A 20,284-nucleotide genomic window follows, 5' to 3' on the forward strand; every position below is an offset into this window, starting at 1 on the left:
AACTTCGCATTCCAGCCAGCTCCTGTCGCCAGGCAGGAGAAATAGAATTAAATAAAGTTAATTCACTTATGGAAACAAAGAGATTGCAAGTCGTGCATAAAGCTGCCGTCAGATGGCGCCAGCAACAGCGACAGCCGCTCCAAAAGGACATTAAACTTGGAAAAGATTTCGGTCATACATACAAAGATATATACTTTTGTATTTTCGTTCATGCGTGTGTAATATTTTGTATGATGCAAGACAGAGAGAGAGAGAGAGAGAGAGAGAGAGCAAAACTAACAGAGCACGTGGATAGTTTTAATTTGATGTACTGTACTTTATGCTGCCGACGCACGAGCCAAACTTTTCAAAATTGTTTTAAGCCAAAACAAACAACAACAAGAACAATAATAATAGCAACAGCAACAACAATAGCTACAAATAACAACAACAGAAGCCAGCAGTAGTCGCAGCTATAAATCTTAGCATACCGCAGGGCGCAGAGCAACTTTTGCGGCGCTTACGCTTCACCAGCCGCAGTCTCGCCAAGTGCAACAATGTGGCTTGAGCAATTTGTGCAACAGCAACAACTGGAACAACAGCCAGTGCGGAAAGTATGTGCACACACGTATTCATACTCATGCCGCATTAGTTTTAGTTTCCACATCACAGGACGCTGTGTGGGTGTCATATTGGAAAAAAATTGCTTTCGAATTGGGCCAAAGCTGCAAAAAATAAGGGAGAAACTAAAAAACTGACAGTAAAAAATGCAAACAAAGTGCAAAAGCTAAAACAAAATGACCGCCAGCCACTAAACAAATTTTTGTTGCAAAATTAATTGCAGTAGTTCCAAAAACAAACACAAGGGGAGAAAATGGTAAAAACTAAATAAAAAATAAACCAAATTCCAATAAATCGAGCAATGTGTGCGCACCTTAGGCAAGAGTTCTCTCACAAATTGTTGTCCCCAAAGTAACTGTGGCAGAAAAAAAACTTCTAGCTAGAAAAAGTGGAAATTAATTAACTCGGAATGCAAACTTTTGACTCCTGTTCGTGGCAAAGTTCATGGCAAATCAGCTAGCTAACTGTATCAACAGCTGCGCTAACTAAACATGATCGAACTGAATGTCAATTTCATTTCAAGTCGATGGCCAGATAACTAGGTGTGTAAATTGAGTATCTTAAAAGCTCATTGCAAGTTTACCAGGTACTTGAAGCTAACTTCTAAGCAGCCCTAGATAATTTCCTAAAACCTTTAACTCAGGCATGCATCAACATATCAAATAGATCAAACTCTCAGATCTATACAGTAATTGCTTATATGAGTAGCTGATTGCAAGTTGAGTTTACCAGGCACTTAAGCAACGCTTGATAATTTCCATTCAGCTCTTCCCATAGCAACAATTTTCGCATGCATTCATTCATTTTAAAGTCCATGTTAAATATGCCATCTGCCAAAGAAAAATGTTCAGATGTGCAACAGCAGCTGACTTTGACGCCTGATTACAAATTGATTGGCCATTCTAAAATGTATTATGAAATATGATGTGCCTTCGACGTTTTTTCCAGTCAGTTGGCTAGCAGCTTTGTTTATGTACTACAAATTTATGGGATAATACATATATGCAAATATTTTACAATTTTAAATATAACGCTTATTGATTTCGCCGCATGTTAAATGAATTGTAAATACAGAACAACACGGGCCAGGGACACAATGTCTCTCTCTCTCTCTCTCTCTCTCTCTCTCTGTGTGTGTAAATTTTAATATGCATTGCTAGCCAAATTAAAGCCGAACATGAAAATATTTAGGCAACAGTTGCAAAACTTGTAATTTTAGAATATAATTGAATATTTTATGTGTGGCTGGGCCATAACAACGCATATCAATTTCATTTCCGCTCTCTCGGTTCTATACAATGTTTTGTGATTTATGCTCTTTATGGCAAATACATTTTTATTCACGTCAACAAATGTCTGGAACTTTGTAACAATATCTTTATTTGGCACTTCATGTTTATTTATCTTGTTAGCCGCATTGCCAAACACATCAGCCAGCCACGCCCCCAGCCGCCCTTTGAATCATATAAATTAATCAATTGCAGACACACACACACACGCACACACACACACACAGAAAGTACATTCGCCCTATAGCAAATATTTGCCACATCTGTATAAACTTCCTACGAAATGCTGAATGTTCGAGTATGTGGACGGCTATGACCCCGAAACGAGTCAGTTGGCCATCAAAGCTGCAGCTCAGCTGTCAATATATGTACGTCGTCCGTCCCTGTCACCGCCATGACAGACAACATCGCAAATACAGCAAGACTCACACACACACTCACACACACACACACATACACCACATACGTGTTCTGTGGCCCGCTTGACTGACTGATGCTCGCTGTTGGCTGTCTGTTGTGTGCTCGTCTATAAATCATGTTAATTACGTTATAGCAAATAATTTGCCTGCATTTCCACAAAACACACACACACACGCGCACACACACAGACACACACACACAGCTGCGAAGCTAACGTGGACAACTCAGGCGTCAGGCGATGCCATCCATCGTCGGCAGTTGCCAGTTGGCTCACATCTGTAATGCATCGCTTATTTGCTTGTTGTCATGCGGCTCAGCAATATTTGCGGTTGGTCTGAATCAGCAAACGAAACAGCGAGCGAGCAAGCGAGCGAATGCGCCCTGCTGCCAGTGTTGGTTAATTCTGTGCTGGAACTAATAACATTTTTCATCCAATATCCCAGTTGGTGGGGTAATATATTTGCATTGGTTTCGCAGTTATAAGAGCAGCAAATACGAGTTAACTTCAGTAAGATGACACTAGCAAATCAGTGCTGTACAACGTCATGCTCAAAGTGTGTAAAACCTATAATTGCAAACTTTTATTATTCAAAGTAGCCAGAGTTGATTGTGATGCGGGTAATATGCTCTGATTTAGCACATGCGCTCACATTTGAGTTTATTGTCGTTTTACAACACTGATCACTAAAGGTTTATTAACAAGGCTTTCTATTCATACATGTTTGTATTATATTATTATATATAATATTAAAATATGGAATCGAACATTATTTTCAACATTCAGTTGTCGTTTTACAACACTACAAACCACTAACCACGCTATCTACCCATAGAGTTATGGAACTTGAGCTACTATTCACATGTAAAACATTTCATAGTTTTCACTTCCACAAAATATAGTGCAACACACGGACTGCGTCTTCCATTTTCCAACACTGTCAAGTCATTTCATACAAGCTTTGCTATTTTACTTTATATGCACACCATCATTCATTGAGGAATGATTGAAATTTTCGTAAATTGTGAATTTTACTGCATGTAGAAGACATCTCATGTCGTTATACAACACTGATACACTGATTTGGTTCACGCTGCAGTCAAGCAGTAGACAAGAGAACTCATTACAGCTTTTTACCACACTTTTTATCTTTGCCTGCTGCAAATGAAAACAGTGTAGAAATTGTAGCAGGCGTTTTACAACACTGCACACAATACACTGATTTCAGGGCACGTTAGACACTATGACAATCAGCTGAAGTGTACAGCAATTGTCAGCTCGGAACTTTGTTTGCGCTCACTTAACTCTTAATGTGGGGCCTCCGTTGGCAGCCTGACTGCCTGCCTGCCTGGCCGGTGGCAGACCCATGGGACATGGACTAGAACTAGGATGATGTATATGTTTTGGGGGCAATAGCAGGGGAGGTGCCGTGAGCGTGAAAGAGTGCGCACTGTGCCCTGGTTTAATTGAGTTTGCCGCAAGCAAATAGCTCGACTGACAGTTGAAGTTGCAACTTTAAGCACTTGCCCGCAACCAACGGAGAGCAACACCGAGTACTCGACCAAGTCCTTTCGGCTATTGTACACACTTGTGTACCCTGTAAATGAAAGTAAATTTAGGGCAGACTTGAACTATACATTTAAGTAGATTTGACTGCTTTACTTCTGTAGGGGATGTTTGTACTTGTATAAGTTATTTAATGTGCATATGTGATTAGAGAGAGTGAGAGAGATAGCATACCTAATATTGTAGATAGAGATATCTTACCTAATATTAATTATATTTATGTTGTATCGTGAAAATCTTGCTGTAACACCAGTTTTCTCTTAAATATCTCAAGACAAGTAGTACTTATCTCAATATGATATAACTACGTATTATTGTTCCTCACAATTCGATACTATTAAGAAAATAAATTATGGTATACCCATGACTATTCTAAAATTGTGATTTTTGGCCCAGCTAAGCCAGAATCAATCTTAGATCTTGCATACTTTATATAGCTCTAAGTCCATCATTTGTTCTCCTAAAGAAAACTAATCTGGCTATCCCAATCAATTCATCTATGCTAGGGTATTAGGGTGTCGACTATTTCTTATGGGTCTCTTATGCCAGTTTTTTTTCTTATTTGTTAAACAGACAAGTGGCTGTCATAAAGCGGGGCCACATAGAAAATGGCCTCACGTCCAGATTTCCACACTCTAACAAAAAGTGCCCAGCCGAGAAGACAATGGCGATAGGCCATCATCATTTGGAACATCGACACTGGCTGTCCACTTATTTGGTGGCCTACATATTTAACCATGTCGCCCCATTCACAAGCCAACACACACACACACACGCACACGCACACATGTCTATATCTGTTTTGTATGGTCGGTGGGCATCGTTTAATGCAGTGGAAAACTGATTTGACTGGACTGCTTCCGCTGCCCAATTTGCGGTCGAGTTTCTTTAGAAACTCTGGGCCCACTTATGTTGGCATGTGTGTGAGTCGGTGCTTTGGATTTGGGGTTTTAGCTGCAACAGCTCGATCACGTTCTTGTTGTTTGTCTCTATGACTGTGTGTGTGTGTGTATGTGTGTCTGTGTGTGCTTTAAATTTATGATTTGCCATATGACTTTGAAAAGCGAAAAGTTCGTTGGCTTTGGCTGCGTCTTTAGGGTCGCGCTGTTTGCCTTTGCCGTTTTACTATGCCACCACGTCTTTCAGATTCATCTTTGTGTTTGCCTTCGTTTCGCTTGACATTTCACTTTTACCATTTTCACAATATTTTCCTTGTGTTTTTTTTTTTTACATTTTTCTTTTCTTTCTTTTTTTTTTTTGCTGTTGCCGTTGCCCCTTTTGCTAACAAACATATTCTTTTTGCCTTTTTCTTTATTTTATATATATATATTTTTGCTTTTGTGGCGTGTGGTTTGCTTGTTGAGCAAAGGAGTTGTTTGTCATGCATGCACAAGACGAGACGGTCCTGATGCTGGCACATTGAGTTATCAACAAGAACCTCAACAGTAATCGCCGTACAGTGCAGCCTGCTATCTGAGGGATACGAAAATAATATGCTTACATTTAAATATTTAATGAGCTGAGCCATGGCTTTAAGAGACAAAATGCTTTAATGGTCTAAGGGAGAGATGTATTGTAGATGTATATATTTAAATGTGGTATATATAAATATGTATATTAAATATATTACTTTGCTCACAATTTAACCTAAAAATATAAATAAAATACAAGACATAAAATTGTTTTAAAATATTTTTACAAAATTTTAATTTCTTTTGATTTTAAAATTGCTTTTTATTTTTATAAAATACGTTCAAAGTCTAACATTTTACCATTTTACCATTTAGAATTTTATATTTATTTATTTTTTTAAATCTTTTTATTTTGTAATTAGTTAATATCTTAAATTATTACCAAAAACTTTTGATTATTAATTTTATTTCGAAACATATTAGTTTCAAACTACTACATTACTTTTTATTTTGATTTAAATTAAATAAATACAAAATATATCAAGCTAAATATTTTCTTTATTTTTTATTTGTTAAAAATTTTTGTAATTAATTTGTAATATAAAAAAATCTTGTTTATTACAAATAGAAATTGGCCGAAATACTAATTTTTAGGGGAAATTGATAGCAAAATTGTTTTTGCTCATCTTACTATAATTAATATTCCAACAGATAATAACACACGTTTTCTGAATTAACTTAGTCAAAAGCTATGTAAAAATATAAAATAAAAACATATACAAATTATTATAAATTTTATGTTTATTTCTTGAATATTTTCTTTCATCATACATTCCGGTTTTCTTCTTCTGAGATGTTGCTGTAATTGAATATGCTTTGCTCTTCTTATAGGGCATATCGTAGATAGGTCTGAGCTCTTGCTTTTATGTTTTTAATTATTTTCTTATGCCTCACTTGAATAACTTCCGCTGCCTGGCTGACTGCTCGCCTGCTGCTGCTTGAGCACCCCCTTTGGCCTCTTTTCGGTCTTGAATGCTTTGTAATTTTTGCGGTTTTTAAGCCTTTGTGGGTGGATGGGCGGCTCGGGTGGCTGACTCGTGCCATCGTTGTTTTTTTTTTTTTTTTTTTTTTTTTTTGGCCTTGGTCATAGCCCCCTATATTAATAATGTGGATTTTTTGGGCTTGCCATTTGCCGGCTGTCAGCCTTTTGTGGTTTCTGTTGCACTCTATTGCTGTTGTTGTTGTCACGATTTAATCTTTGGCTGCTGTGGATAATTGCGGGCTTAAGCATGCGCATAAAAGTCATTACGCTGACTGCCGCAAAACGAGCAATTTAGATTTATTCTAATTAGTGCCCCAGTAGAGGCAGCAGCAGCAGAAGCAGCAACAGCAACATTTCAAAAGCTAATCAAAGCTTTGGATCCAAACGGAAGCGTGTCTTGAAAAATGTCGCATCTTAAGCGATGTAGTTGCCTGGAAAATCTCATTGAAATCGACAGCAGCTGTTCGCATTTCGGTTTTTCTGCCCTCTCTATCTCTGTTTCTTCTTTTTTTCATTTCTGCTTCTGCTTCTGCTTGTATACACTTAAAGTGGGAAGTATTCTAAAATTGACAGCAACTGTGCAGTATCTTAAAGCAAATATGTTTCCCTTCAGCTATGAGTTGACAACAGTTTAGTTACTGGAATTAGGGACAGTTATGTGGACTTCATATATGGAGAGTTATAAATACTTATTTGACTACAATGATGTGAATCTGTATGATATTACTGTCAGATTGATAAATAATACATACAATGTAAAATTGTATCATTTATTTTACAAGCACATAAGTAAAGTAAAGATTTATTTTTTAGTTATATAAAACGAAATTTTTTATTTTTTTTATTAATTTTTTTTTTTTTTTTTTTTTTTTTTTTAATCAATATTTAATAGGGGTTTTCCTTTATTAATAATAATATCGAGTATACTCGTACGCCCTGGTAAACAACTGAAATTTATATTACTTTTACAAAGAGAAACCTTTGAGAATATCCTTCATATACATATATAGTGTGTGCTAGGGTATTTGCTGTTCGGCTGTTGATTTTCTAACCATCATCTTCTTTGTTTCATTGTCATTTATGCCTCATAGCGGTACACTCCAAGAATTCGCACATTTTTTCTTTTAAATCTCCGTTTCCGCGTCATTTGTCTTCATGAAATTTATACTCCGCTTAAGCCTGGGCAATTCATATAAATGTTCAACAAATTAACCAACTATATCGTTTAAAAACAAAAGCCTTCTTAATGCCGCCTTGTCAGGCTTGAGCTGTCAATATATGTATATAAATATATTTATATATATTTATATATATATATATATATATATATATATATATATATAATATCTATATATAAAGCAAAATATTCATTATGCTTGATATATAATATATTTATATTTATTTATTTATATTTATTTGTAACTGTTCTTTATTTATTACAGTATGATTTTATATGCATAAATATGTATATACATATATATATATATATATATTTTTTTTTTAATTTTTTTTTTTTTTGTTTGTGTATATATAGTATATATACTTACATTATCTGAGTTTAAGCGGCTTTGTTTTTTCTCTCTCTTTATATTCAGTGGCGTTTCGCGGCTTGGCTTGGCTAATGATTTCGCTGCCATGGCGCGGTTGAATTTTTCGCTTTGCCTTTGCGTCTACGGCCACGTTGCGTATACGCAATGGGAGTCACTTTGTTTCAATATGCATGCCACGCCTTGCCGCGCCCACACATGCCGGCTAGGGGCTCAAAGTCACTTAACCAAATAAATTTTCAAAAAAAAATGAAAAAAAAAACCAAGAAAGCAAAGAAAAAAGAGAGCAGCGCCGCTTGTGGCTGTTGTTGTTTTTGTTTTTTGTTTGTCTGCTGTTGTTGCTGTTGTTGTTGCTCAAGTATTTATTTTGCCTGAGTGCGCTACAGTTTTTAAGTTTGTTTGCGCTGTGTTTGCAGCGAGGCTCAAGGCACAACTTGCAAATATTCATTACAAACAGACACACACACGCACTCACTCACACACTCATACACACACACAGACTTGTCAGAGTTTGGCGGGGCAAACGAGAGAGGTTAGCGTAATGCCATCTCACTCACACAAACTGCTATCTACTTGGAGAACTTAATGTGATTAAAATTGTATGGCTGCTCGCTGCTGCTGCTGCTGCTGCTCGCTGCTGCTGCTGCTGCTGCTGCTGTTGCTGCTGCTGCTGCTGCTGCTGCTGCTGCTGCTGCTCACTGAAGTTTGTATTGCCACCTTGCCGCTCTGCACTTTCACCTATGCCATGCCCAGCGCCCAGCGCCCATAGCGACCAGCATGTGCACACTGGCGTCTTATAAGAACATGAAGTTCACGTTAATGTTAAGAGCAAGCAGCAGCAGCAGTAGCCTGCAATAAAAGCAAAGTATCGCGACGGGCCACGGGGCCCCCCCACCCGCCTCTCCGGGCATAGCTAGTGCGAGTTGCCAAACAGCAGCCGCAGCTTAAAGTAGCGAATTTATTTTTGGCATTTCTGGATTTTATGCTGCGTTTATTTTGCGATTGCGCATACGCCGCGATTGTCCTCCTAACAGCAGCAGGAGCAGCAGCAGAAGCAGCAGCAGGAGAAGCAACAGCAACAGCATTGTTAGGGCTCCGCTTAATGGATGCTTAAATAAAATTTTAAAGCATTTCAAATTTAGTGTCGAGTTTTAGTGTTTGTCATTAGTGTTTTGGCAGGCATTAAATATTTAATGCTCCCGAGACGAAGAGCGCCCAGCAGAGATCCTGGACACGCAGCGAGCGCAGCTCTTTGCAACTTTGCAACAAAGTGTTTGTGTTGCGTATAATTAATATGGCGCCTGGCCGTGGCTGCCAGCTAAATTGACGGAAATGTTTGCGATACTTTTGATCTGGCCAGCAGAAGCCCGCAGTCGGCAGCACGCGTATTATATAGGAATTTATAGCAAGCTTTCTTGCTGCTCTTCTTGGAATTATGGCAGCTCCTCTGCCAATATTGCGCGAAGGCTCCTAGCTTTTTAGCTTTGGGGCTTGCACAACAACTTACTTGATTCACAGTTTCCGCCGACTTCAGTTGAGCTGAGCCGAGCTGAGCTGAGCTGACTCGGGCTAATGATGTGCTGCCATGGCATGGCCTCTTCATCCTAACGCAATGACCTCACAAATGCCTGCTGTAAGAGCTGTATAAGGTTTTCCTAGGAATTGTGAAAAAATAATGAAAAGCTTTGCATAAACAATTAAAGACAACTCAATGGTCTTATTCTATTTGCTGGCAGAAGGCGAGGTAGCTGCCAGGCTAAGCTCATCTAGCTTGACTCATAAATTAACAATAATCATCTGAATAGCTATATCATTTCAATATTAAAATGTATTAAAGTAAATGGCAGGGACCGCAAATAAGAGTTATGCATTTGAAAAATTTTGTGTCAAAAGAACTCCCAAGAATAGAGAGGAAAACACACATATTTATTTGTAAATTTGTATACAAAAAATTATATTTAATTATTAAAATTGATTTTTATGATAAAAATTCTTACTTTTAATATTATAAAAATCAAAAATAAGAGTTATGCCTTAATTTTTATTATAAAAATTGTTCTGTAATAATTATTTTTGATTTTTATCATAAAAATCAATTTTAATAATTAAATATAATTTTTTTTAATTTATCAAGAAATAATTAATATTTTTTAATTTTTTGCTGTAAAAATTATATTCATTACGGTCCCTGATAAATTGATATAGCAATAAAATAATAATAAAATAAAGATTAAAAATTAAATTATTAAAATAATAATAAAATAAAAATTAAATAAACTTAGCTTACCTCAGCGACTCCTGAACTGTAGGCCGACTGACCTGCACAATATTTTTGTATAACTGCAAAATCTAGTTCCTCGTCCTCTCTGATCTCGGAGGCGTTCAAAGCGCTTGGACTTCGTTTGGCCAGAACAATGAACTTGTATATATACATATATGATACCTAAGCCTGTCTTTTCACTTTTAAGCAACTGCCTGAAACTTCTGCCATGCCAAGCTACAAAAATTTCTTAAGCCATAGAAATGACTTTATCAATAGCTTCTGAGCTAGCTGAAAGCTCGTGCTATGACAATTTGAACATAATATTTATAATTGGAGAGTAAAATAAAACGGAGGCCAAGTTTTTTGAGCCAAGCATAACACACACACGCACACGCACACACACACACGCACACACTTGAGCACATATGCACACTGAAAGCCACACTCAATTGGCAATGGCATGTGAGAAAAGCCAATGGGAAGAGCAGAACGAGCAACGTAACTAGAAATACAGCCGAAAACCAGATGCAAATGCCGAGATACAAATGCAAAATGCAGATGCGGCAATAGAAGTGGGCTGAGTCAAGCGGCGGCGGCGGCGGCAGCGGCGATGACTATAGCTGAATGGCTATTAAATACACGAGGGAAGCTACTTTTAACCCAAATCTGCGGGCATAAAAGCCGGCAAAGGCAGCGGCAACGGCGGCCAAAGGAGCAGCCAGAGAGGCCAGGCCACACATGAGCACAAATAATGCAGTGATGCAGCGGCCGTGATGGCCATGTGGAGCGCTGCCAAAGCCGGCAAAGAAATGAGAGAGCAAGACAGAAAGAGGAAGAGAGAGAGAGAAAGGGAGTGAGGGAGAGGGAGCTGGCGACAGCAACACTTGTCTGACAGTGGCAGCAGCCTGGCAGGCGTCATCCGGGCGCAGATACGGCTAAGCGTACACAGCGCAGCTAAATTCCAGCTGCAGTTGAAGGCACTTTGGCAGCAGCCGCAGCGACGGCAGCAGCGACGGCAGCAGCAGCAGCGTCGCATTCAGTTGCACACATGTTTGGGCGTGATTAAGCTGCAATTTTTATACAATATTTACACAGTGTGTGGGCGCATTAAGAATTGTACTGGCGGGTGGTGGTGCCACTAGCCGTCCCGTGCCACATAATGACATTCATGCACACAAGTTGCAAATGCCGCATCGCAGCGCATCGCAGCGCAGCGTGTCGCGTCGCGTCGCTCTGTCGGCTTCTCCATATAATACAGATATTACAATATGCGGATTATTAGGCATTATGCATGTGTATATCTATATCTCTCTTATATACACTTCTTCCGTGTGTCTGTGTGTGTTATTGTACTAACAATTTCTATTCATAAACGCTTGTGTGTGTGTGTGTGTGTGTGTGTGTGTCTGGGTCCGCATGTGTGTGCGTGGCATGCAAATTTATTGTGTACGTTTTCATTTTGATTTTGCTTCTGCTTTTGCTTTTGCTTTTACTTTGGCTTTTCTGATAGGGATTTACATTTTGCATTGGCACGTGGAGTGTTGAAAGCCGTGTGGATTTTGGGTATTGGGATTTGGGTGCCAAGGTTGTGTGTGCATGTGTGTGGGTGCGGCTTTAATGCCTGACTGTCATTAGCATTGCATTTGTTATGCCTTCTCTATGAAGCCACATTATCAGCACGCCCAAAATCCATGTAGGCTGGATTAAGCCAGCGATGCGGCACAAATTGAATGAAAGCGATTCAGCTTTCTCATATGAAGCCAAATCCTAATGCTACCAGATATATTACTACATATATTATTAATGCCACCAGATATATTTCCAATAGAAGTAACTGATATAAAAACGAGCTGGCAATGAGATGAAAGAAAAAGTATATATACGAGATATATAGATATATATATAATTCTGTTTGGTTGCCGAAAATTTTCTTGTAGCTGCTAGCAATTCAATTATATTTGAGACTTGCCCACCAAATTTGTATATAGATTTGTATATACATATAAGATTGTCAATTTGGGTACTTTTCATAGCTAATATGCAAACGATAGTTAATTGCAATCTAACAAAGTAAATCAGTAAATGGTAATCACAGTCCTCTAAGCTTGAACGTTTGATTCTTTGCGCTCTATTCACGAAATCAAGCGAAGCATAATTATTCTTACCCCCTCTCTCACTCAATGGTGGCGAACGGGTTCACATATGCCCACACTCAGTTCCACTCAACCAAGCCTTCGGCGAACTGCCAAAGCGAAACAAAGCAACAACAACAACAGCAAATTTAGCCGATCAGGAAGAAACTCATTAGAATAAAGTTACTATTGGCTGCGCTCTGAGTATTTTCTCAGATAGTGAGTAAGCGAGTCATCGAAAAACGGTAAATAGTTACATAAGCATAGATCAGTTTCATAAAATCAGCATTTGATGTTGAAGAACGGCATTGTCGCTCATTCTATGCTCGCTCGCTCTTTGGTCGTTTACTGTATAAAGGGAAGTGGCTCTCACAGCCAAACAAAGTTACTTGAACGAAAAATTTCTCATCTGCTCGAACTAAGTGCGCTGACCTTGTATGAACGAACACGTATGTATATAGGGAATAGAGAGAAAGTGGGACGAATGATCGAAAACTCTTACACAGCTAATCCATTGGGCCTAGTGTCCAACATTCTTTAATTTACAATCTTTAATTATTTCAAGCATAGTCTTAACATAATTTTATTTTAATAAGGGATTCCATTTCTACTTTGTTTTAATTTTTAATTTTTTTTCGCAGTGGCCCACAAAAGTAGGCAACACTTTTAAATCTTTGACATAAAGCTCTTTGCGGTCCGTTAATGTGCATTACGTGACACACACGCACACACCCACATACACGCACACATCCGCATATTGGTGAACTTATTTATTAATTTCGCCACTTAAGTCTTTAAGTGCCAACAAATGGCAAATAAATTACAATTACATAGCAAATAAATAAAACAACCCAGAGAATTACTCTCAAAAATGATATCATTAAACAAATGAAAAGTGTCACAGCAAATAAAAGAGCTAAATTGTTGTTATTAATTAAGTGGCATTAACTGCCGCCCATTTCAAATCCGCTGTGGACAAACGGAAAACCCGCAATCTGACACCAAACACCAATCAAAAGCAGAGCAGCTACAGCAGCAGCAGCTGCAACTGTTGCAGCAACATATGCAGCAGCAGCAGCAGCAGCAGCAACAATTCAAACAGCAACGCCAACAATTTCAATTCCAATGACATTTGATTCCATTTAATTGACATTTTTTCCACACATTTTTCAGCCATAATAAAGCTGGGCGTGGTCAGTGTCAGTTGGCAAAATATTTGTGTTCTCTAAATATTTATTCTGCCTATCTAATTCTTTATCTCTCGCCCTGTTGCTGTGTGCTTTACTAACCACATGGCTGTTAGCAAAATGTTTCCATGCCACAAAAATTTGATTTTAATTTGAATTTGATATGCGAATCAGCTTTGTAATTAAACATTTTTCGTTAGATTTTATTAAAAAAAAAATAAATAAATAAATAAAATCATATTTATTTAATTTATGCGTCTTGCTGTCAACTTTTATTATTATTACGATTTTTCATTGGATATGAAATATAGTTTTAGAGCTTCACTTTGTCCTTTTCTATGTGACACTTAATATTACAAAATAAATAAAGTATAAGGAATATATTTAGATAAAATATTTTTTTTTAATTGTTGCATAGCAATAAAACTAGTAAATAAATAGAATTAATAAAATATGTATTATACAAATTATTCAGTAATGACAATTTTTAAATTAATGAAATAAAAAATAAATATATAAGTATAATAAATAAAAAACAAAAAATTAAAAATAAATAAAAATTAATCAAATAAATAATACTACAATAAATACATATATATGTATATAAAGGACAAACAAATTTGTATTATAATCCGTCTACACCTTCGTCGCACCGTTCAATATTTTTAACAATCTACTAAGCGATGGTCAACATGAGCTGATGAGCTGATATTGATTATTGGATAAACGTGTCCAGAATATTTTGCAATTGGTAATTTTGTAATTGCGATTTGCATGTCAAACGATTTAGTTATTTGCATTGGACAATCGTTTTATAGACGCATTTGTCATATCGGTAATTATGATGACTAATTCATATCGAAGCCAATTTAATTTGTGCACTCACTTTGTCTACTTTTTGCATCCAATTTGCAAATTGGTAATGGGCCAAATATCGTTGCCGAACATCAATCTATTTGCAATTGCAACGCAATTTGCACTTATCATCCGCCTATCTGTGTATGTGTGTGTGTGTGTGTGTGTGTGTGTGTGTTATGTTATTCATAAAGCAATGCCTCTGATAGTTAGTCTGCTGCTGCTAGCTTTGCACAAACATTTGTAATTTGAAACAGGCTCGTAAATAAAACAGACGCAAATGCATTGGCAGCTGGCTAATTAGCCAGCAAAGCCAACAATTGAGCAACCAAACTACTGCAATGGGTCGTAATGCTACAGTATCAGATAGCCAGAGCTGAGGATCAAATGAGTTAACACCCGGGCTGTGAGGAGCGCATGCAGAGCAGAGCAGAGCATAAGGTCTGTAAGCTATACAGGAAAGTCAACTGGGAATGGGACAGCATGAGAATGAGCATAGGAATGAATATGACAATGAGACTGGGAGTGAATTTGAGATTGAGGCTGGAACTGGGATTGAGACTGAGAATGAGACTGGGATTGAGAATGAGAATGAGACTGGGATTGAGACTGAGAATGGGAATGAGAATGACAATGCGAATGTAGATGAGAATAAGAATGAGAAAGTAGGTGAGAATCAGTAAGAGAATGTAGATGAATATGAGAAAGAGAATGAGAATAGAATGTCAATGAGAATGAGAAACAAAATGACAATGAGAATGTGGTAGAAAATAAACGTGAGAATGAGAATGAAACGAGAGACTATGGCAGATGCCGAATTGAAAATATATTTATATAAGAAACAGAGAGTAGCGAGTAAGAGATGGAGAGAGAGAGAGAGAGAGAGAGAGAGAGAGAGAAGTAAACTGCCAGTAAACGCAACCATATTAACAGAGAGCGAGAGAGAGAGGAAGACGAATTTTACAAATTTGCCATATGCCGCAATTCTGAACGAATGGACTCCATAATCAAGTATCACCATTTACAGGGTATCATAAAGGCAAACATTTGCAATTACACAGTGCAAAATCGTAATTGATGTTCATGCAGAGATAGATTTTCGTGCAACGTTCCATCAAATAATTTCAAATCCACAAGCATATTGATACGGTCATCTAGCTAAGTGCGGGCCAATGTGCGTCTGTGTGTATGCTGTCTGTGTGCTGTGTATGCATGTGTGTGCCTGTGCATTGATGCCACATTCATTATGTGGAATGCCTGCCAGCTGGCAGGCCATTGTCGATGCAGCCGCCAGGCGGATTGGCAGCCCGCAACTGTTATTAAACATTAATTTATGCATTACTAGACCGCTTAAATTAATCAGTAAATTGCATGCACACACACACACACACAGAGGAATACAAACAAACACACACTCACTCACTCACATATACATATATATATATATGTATGTATATAGACGTCGACATCCTTAGGGACAATGGCAATCAATACTGAATACTTAAAACAAATTAAATTGCCACAAAAGCTGTTTGCTATTTGACAGTCCCTTTATTTATGAAATACATTTTGCCTTTGTTCCCCCATTATTGGTCATCAGCGGAATCAGGTTAAATCTGACTCCATTTGAAATGCCAGAATTAAAGCTGAATCGCTTGATATAAAATGCATTAAAAGTGATTACACATAAAAGTGTTTGCAATTGCACTGAGCCTGGCCATTTCAGTTGGCCATTTTATGGGCCACTTTAAGCCTCACATGCTTGATTATTTTTTATGTTTGCCTGTCGGAGGCCGAGAGAGATACTCTAGCTACACTTTCCGTTTAGTTGCAAGGCTTTAAGCAGCAATGCCTTTTTTTCATTTTTTGTTTTTTGTTTTTTTTTTTTTTTTTTTTTTTTTTTTTTTTTTGCTTGGGATTATCAAGAATTTCTTTGTTGCAATCAGCAGCTCAAAGCTCTCTCGATAACTAACTGCAATGCCCCAAGGCTCACGAGGCGCTGGCCTCAATATTCCTGCAGCTCAAGAGAAGAAGCAGAAAAAGTGTTGTTGCCGCTTCAGTTTTGAGACTGCACAATGTTGGCCAAGTTTGCATTTCCATAGCTCTTTTCAGATATCTCCAATGCATACAAAATCGATCTGGCAATAGCCATATGGACTTTTTTCCTTAAATAGTATTCAAGTCAATATTAGTCAGTACGTTTTATACCTATCTCTGCTTTGGTGTTTTAATAGACTTTAAGAATCCTTAACTCCAATTTGATGATTGTAGCTAAAGCAGTGAGCGGCAGCACCTTGGCTAAAGCCCAGCCTTTAGAAGGCATACCATGTCTTAGGTCTGAGCTGCTTGCAGCATGAAGAAATCTATCGCTGGACACTAAGATGCGCATCTACTTGATTTCTGATACACAATTCAGCTGTATAGAATACCAGAAATGTAACGTGTTCTTCAAGCAGATCTGAGGCAGGGACAGATCACTGGAAGGGCTTGGTAAATGAGACCTTAAGATGCTGCATAATACAGTCAAAATACAGACGGTACTGGCGTACCTGGAGTGACTATATTTTCAACCAACTGCAGCCTGGCCAGGTATATTTACAGAAGTCTCAGATGCCAAAGGCCTCAGCCTCAACCTCAAAGATTGAAATTGAAGAAAGAATTGGAAAGAATTGGCACAACTGGAGATAGTCTCCAAAAGCCGAGAAACCCGACTTGCAAAATAGAATTCTGTCCCTTATAACGAGACGCTATGAGGTTGCTCATATCAGTTTCTCCGTGAACCAGAATTTTCTTCGCAATAATCGTACGCACACTATAAGCGGAGTTGTTATAACGGTACTCTACTGTATTTCATTTCAGTTCACATAGCTCCTCGATAAGCGTAAATTAGGTTTGCAAGAAACCTACTCTAATATATTTAAAATTCCTGACAACTGGTGTTGACCTCAAATCTATCAAATAGCTCCCTAAGTCTTACCTTTAATAGTCAAAGGTATTTCATACCCTGAGCTATATTCCTCTTCCTTCTTATTTCATTGACTTGCAAAATATATTTAATTAAATTCGTTTCAGCAACTCATAGCAGGATACTAATCCATGATAATAGAAATATTTTTATTTGTATATATACCCACAAATTGTCTTTGTTAAGATTATTAATTATGCTTTTATGCTCTCAACTTGATTTGCACAATTTATTTCGTATATATTCTTTAAGCGAACGAACTAATTATGTTTATTCAACTTTAATCTTGAATCTCCTTTCAGCCAAACCTTCGAAGACAGCGTACAAATTGTATTCTCGCTTTAGGTAAGTGCTCGCAGTACTCATGCAAATGCGCTCGCAAATATGCAATTTATAAGGGCGGGCGCAAAATAATCAAAAGCCGCCAGCAATGGAGCAAGAGCCAGAACCACAGTCAGGGCCAGAGAAAGAGCTCTGGAGTAAGAGCTGGGCCAAAAGCAAAGTAAAACAAAATTGTTATTCGTTCTGCTAAGCAATTTGATTTACCTGCCCAGAGCATAGATCAGGCTTAATCGTATTCTATGCGCCACGGCTCTGATGCAGTTCCGTAAGGTCAATTTAGTTCTTTTTTACGGTCAGGCAACTGCCTCCATGCCATTTTATTGTACGGCTTCTGTCAGTCTGTCGCGCGTCAGTCATTCAGCTCACTCCCTCTATCCGTCCATCTGTCTTTCTCTGCCTACCATGCTGTTTCCTCACCCCCCCCCCCCCCCACCCTCTCTTGGGCCGCTCGTCAACCGCCTCTGCCTTGGCCTTTCGCCCGCTTCGGCTCGGCTGAATGATAAATGGCCTGGCATTGCGGTTGTAGGCAACATTAAGCGTTGTTCAAGCGCCACAGATTGCAATTGTTGCCTTCACCCACGCCCATTCCCTTTCTCTCTCTCTCTCTCCCTGTCTAGCATTTGTTTCTCTTTCTGCATCTCTGTCTCTGCAGCGTCTTTCTAGCCAGCATCCATCCATTTACTAGCTGATTTTTTATGCGCTCCTCTAGCACTCGTCAAAGTTTTGCGGGCTGCTTTTTGTGCTGCTCCGGGAGCTGCGATTCTCTGACAGACAGCAACTTGTAATTTGTAATGCTCCGAGTACCGAGCTCTGTTTGTTGTTTGCTGCTGTTGCTGTTGCTGTTGCTATTGCTGTTGTTGCATCTACCGGTTAACAGTTACCATCTCGCTGCTACCATTTACTGCTGGCCGGGCCATGATTTTGAAATGAAATGCATTTGTAAACTTTTGCGCTGATTTAATGATGTTTCATAGAAGCGCCTCAATGCGCCTTGAATGAAGCCACACTTCAAATACATCATCAAATAGCATCTCAGTCTCCCGTCTCCCATCTCCCGTCTCCCATTTCTCTACGGCTGCAAAAGTTGTTGGCCTTACAGCATAATAGCTGAACAAATCGGTCAAAATATGGCATGCTGTCTCGCATTCATTACGAGAGCATTTGCTTCATTTTTCTCGGGGAAAAGTATTTATATATCAAGTAGAGAATAAATACAATATTTCTTACATTTATGATTTAATAGTACTTAACATTGAGTAAAGCAAATGTTCTTTATATAAAAGTTAAATTATAAAAGTTTGCTTACAGCAGCATCGTTTGTAAGAAAGTTTGAGAACTCTCGTTTAAAGTAAGTGGGTTAAACTATATGTGTATATATGTATGTACATATGTATGTTTATCTTCTCTTATGAGTATGCACAATCACGAGAATTGAGAGTAAATCTCATGTCATTCATAGCGAACTATATGTGAACAATATAGAATCCCGTCAATCTAACCTATTCTTCATCATTCATATCCGTAATCTTTGTCACTCTCTCCCCCTCTCTCGCCATCTTTATTGTTTGAGTATTATCTTTTCGTCTTTCTCTCTTGTTCTCCCTCCTACCCCTCTTGAGTTCTTCGACTCTCAGTGGGTCTCTAAGAGTCAATCACAGTATTTAACTGTTCTGCTCATTGTGCCTGTCTCTCACCCTTTATATATTTACGATTTTCTCAATAAGCATATTCTATATATATTCTGTCTTTCTGTATATTTACTTATTTTACTCCTTCTCCGTGTGTTTCATTCCAAATCTCCAACTTATGTTTCTTTGACTCGATCTCTCTCTCTCTCTCTCTCTCTCTCTCTCTCTCTCTCTCTCTCTCTCTCTCTCTCTCTCTCTCTCTCTCTCTCACTGACTCTCTGTCTCTCTCTTGCGACTCGTCTTCCCGATTTGCTGTCTTTCTCTTCCTACCTCAATCCACCTCTCTCTCTCTCTCTTTCTTTCTCTCTCTCTCTCTCTGCTTCTCTTTCATAACTGTTTATGTTTTACCGTCTCACTCTCTGTCTATCTCTTCATATCTCTCTTCCGCTTCTCTCTGCCTCTCTGGCTTTCATCTTATGTCTTTCTTTCTCATTCTCTCTCTCCCTCTCACTATTATCGTAAGTGGCAGGAATTACTGTGCAGCTCCCTAGACCGTAGGCCCACGCCTATTTCTAAATATTTGCAGTTCCCATCATTCTGGCAATAATACTCAATGTCTCATCTGTCTGTGAATGCAGAAGTAATAAAATTCCAATTGACGTGCGACATACACTCGCTGATTTGTATTTAATTTCGTTTTTTTTTTTTCAATTTGTTTTCTTGTTGTTGTTGGATATTATTTCGTGAAATTTGTTCAACTGGCGCACATTCATTTAATTTGCGCATCTAATTAGGGCCAATTATGTAATTAAAAATAGCCTAAAAAGAAATATTTGCATCTATTCACATCGGCCTACACAAGTGCAAATTGTTATTAGTTGTTTTTTTTTTTTTTTTTTTTTTTTTTTGTTGCTGCTGTTGTTGTTGTTGTTCTTTTTTTTAACATGGCAATAATAATTTATGCAGGAACCGGACGCATTCTGCGCCGCATAATAAACGCCAATTAATTATGATATCAGCAACAACAACATTAAAAAA

General features: G+C 38.1%; 1 protein-coding gene across 1 annotated transcript in view; it reads left to right on the forward strand.

The window, feature by feature from the left end:
* The window catches only part of LOC108619767 (uncharacterized), a 114,911-nt gene that overhangs the window by 29,526 nt on the left and 65,101 nt on the right, over nucleotides 1-20,284 (forward strand). The window contains exon 2 of the mRNA XM_089474645.1: nucleotides 17,579-17,621. The gene's annotated coding sequence lies outside the window, so the exon portion shown is untranslated. The remainder of the gene's footprint in view (nucleotides 1-17,578; nucleotides 17,622-20,284) is intronic.

This window comes from Drosophila arizonae, chromosome X (assembly GCF_054131065.1).
Source record: "Drosophila arizonae isolate 15081-1271.41 chromosome X, UAZ_ARI_1.0, whole genome shotgun sequence".
NCBI classification, from domain to species: Eukaryota; Metazoa; Arthropoda; class Insecta; order Diptera; family Drosophilidae; genus Drosophila; species Drosophila arizonae.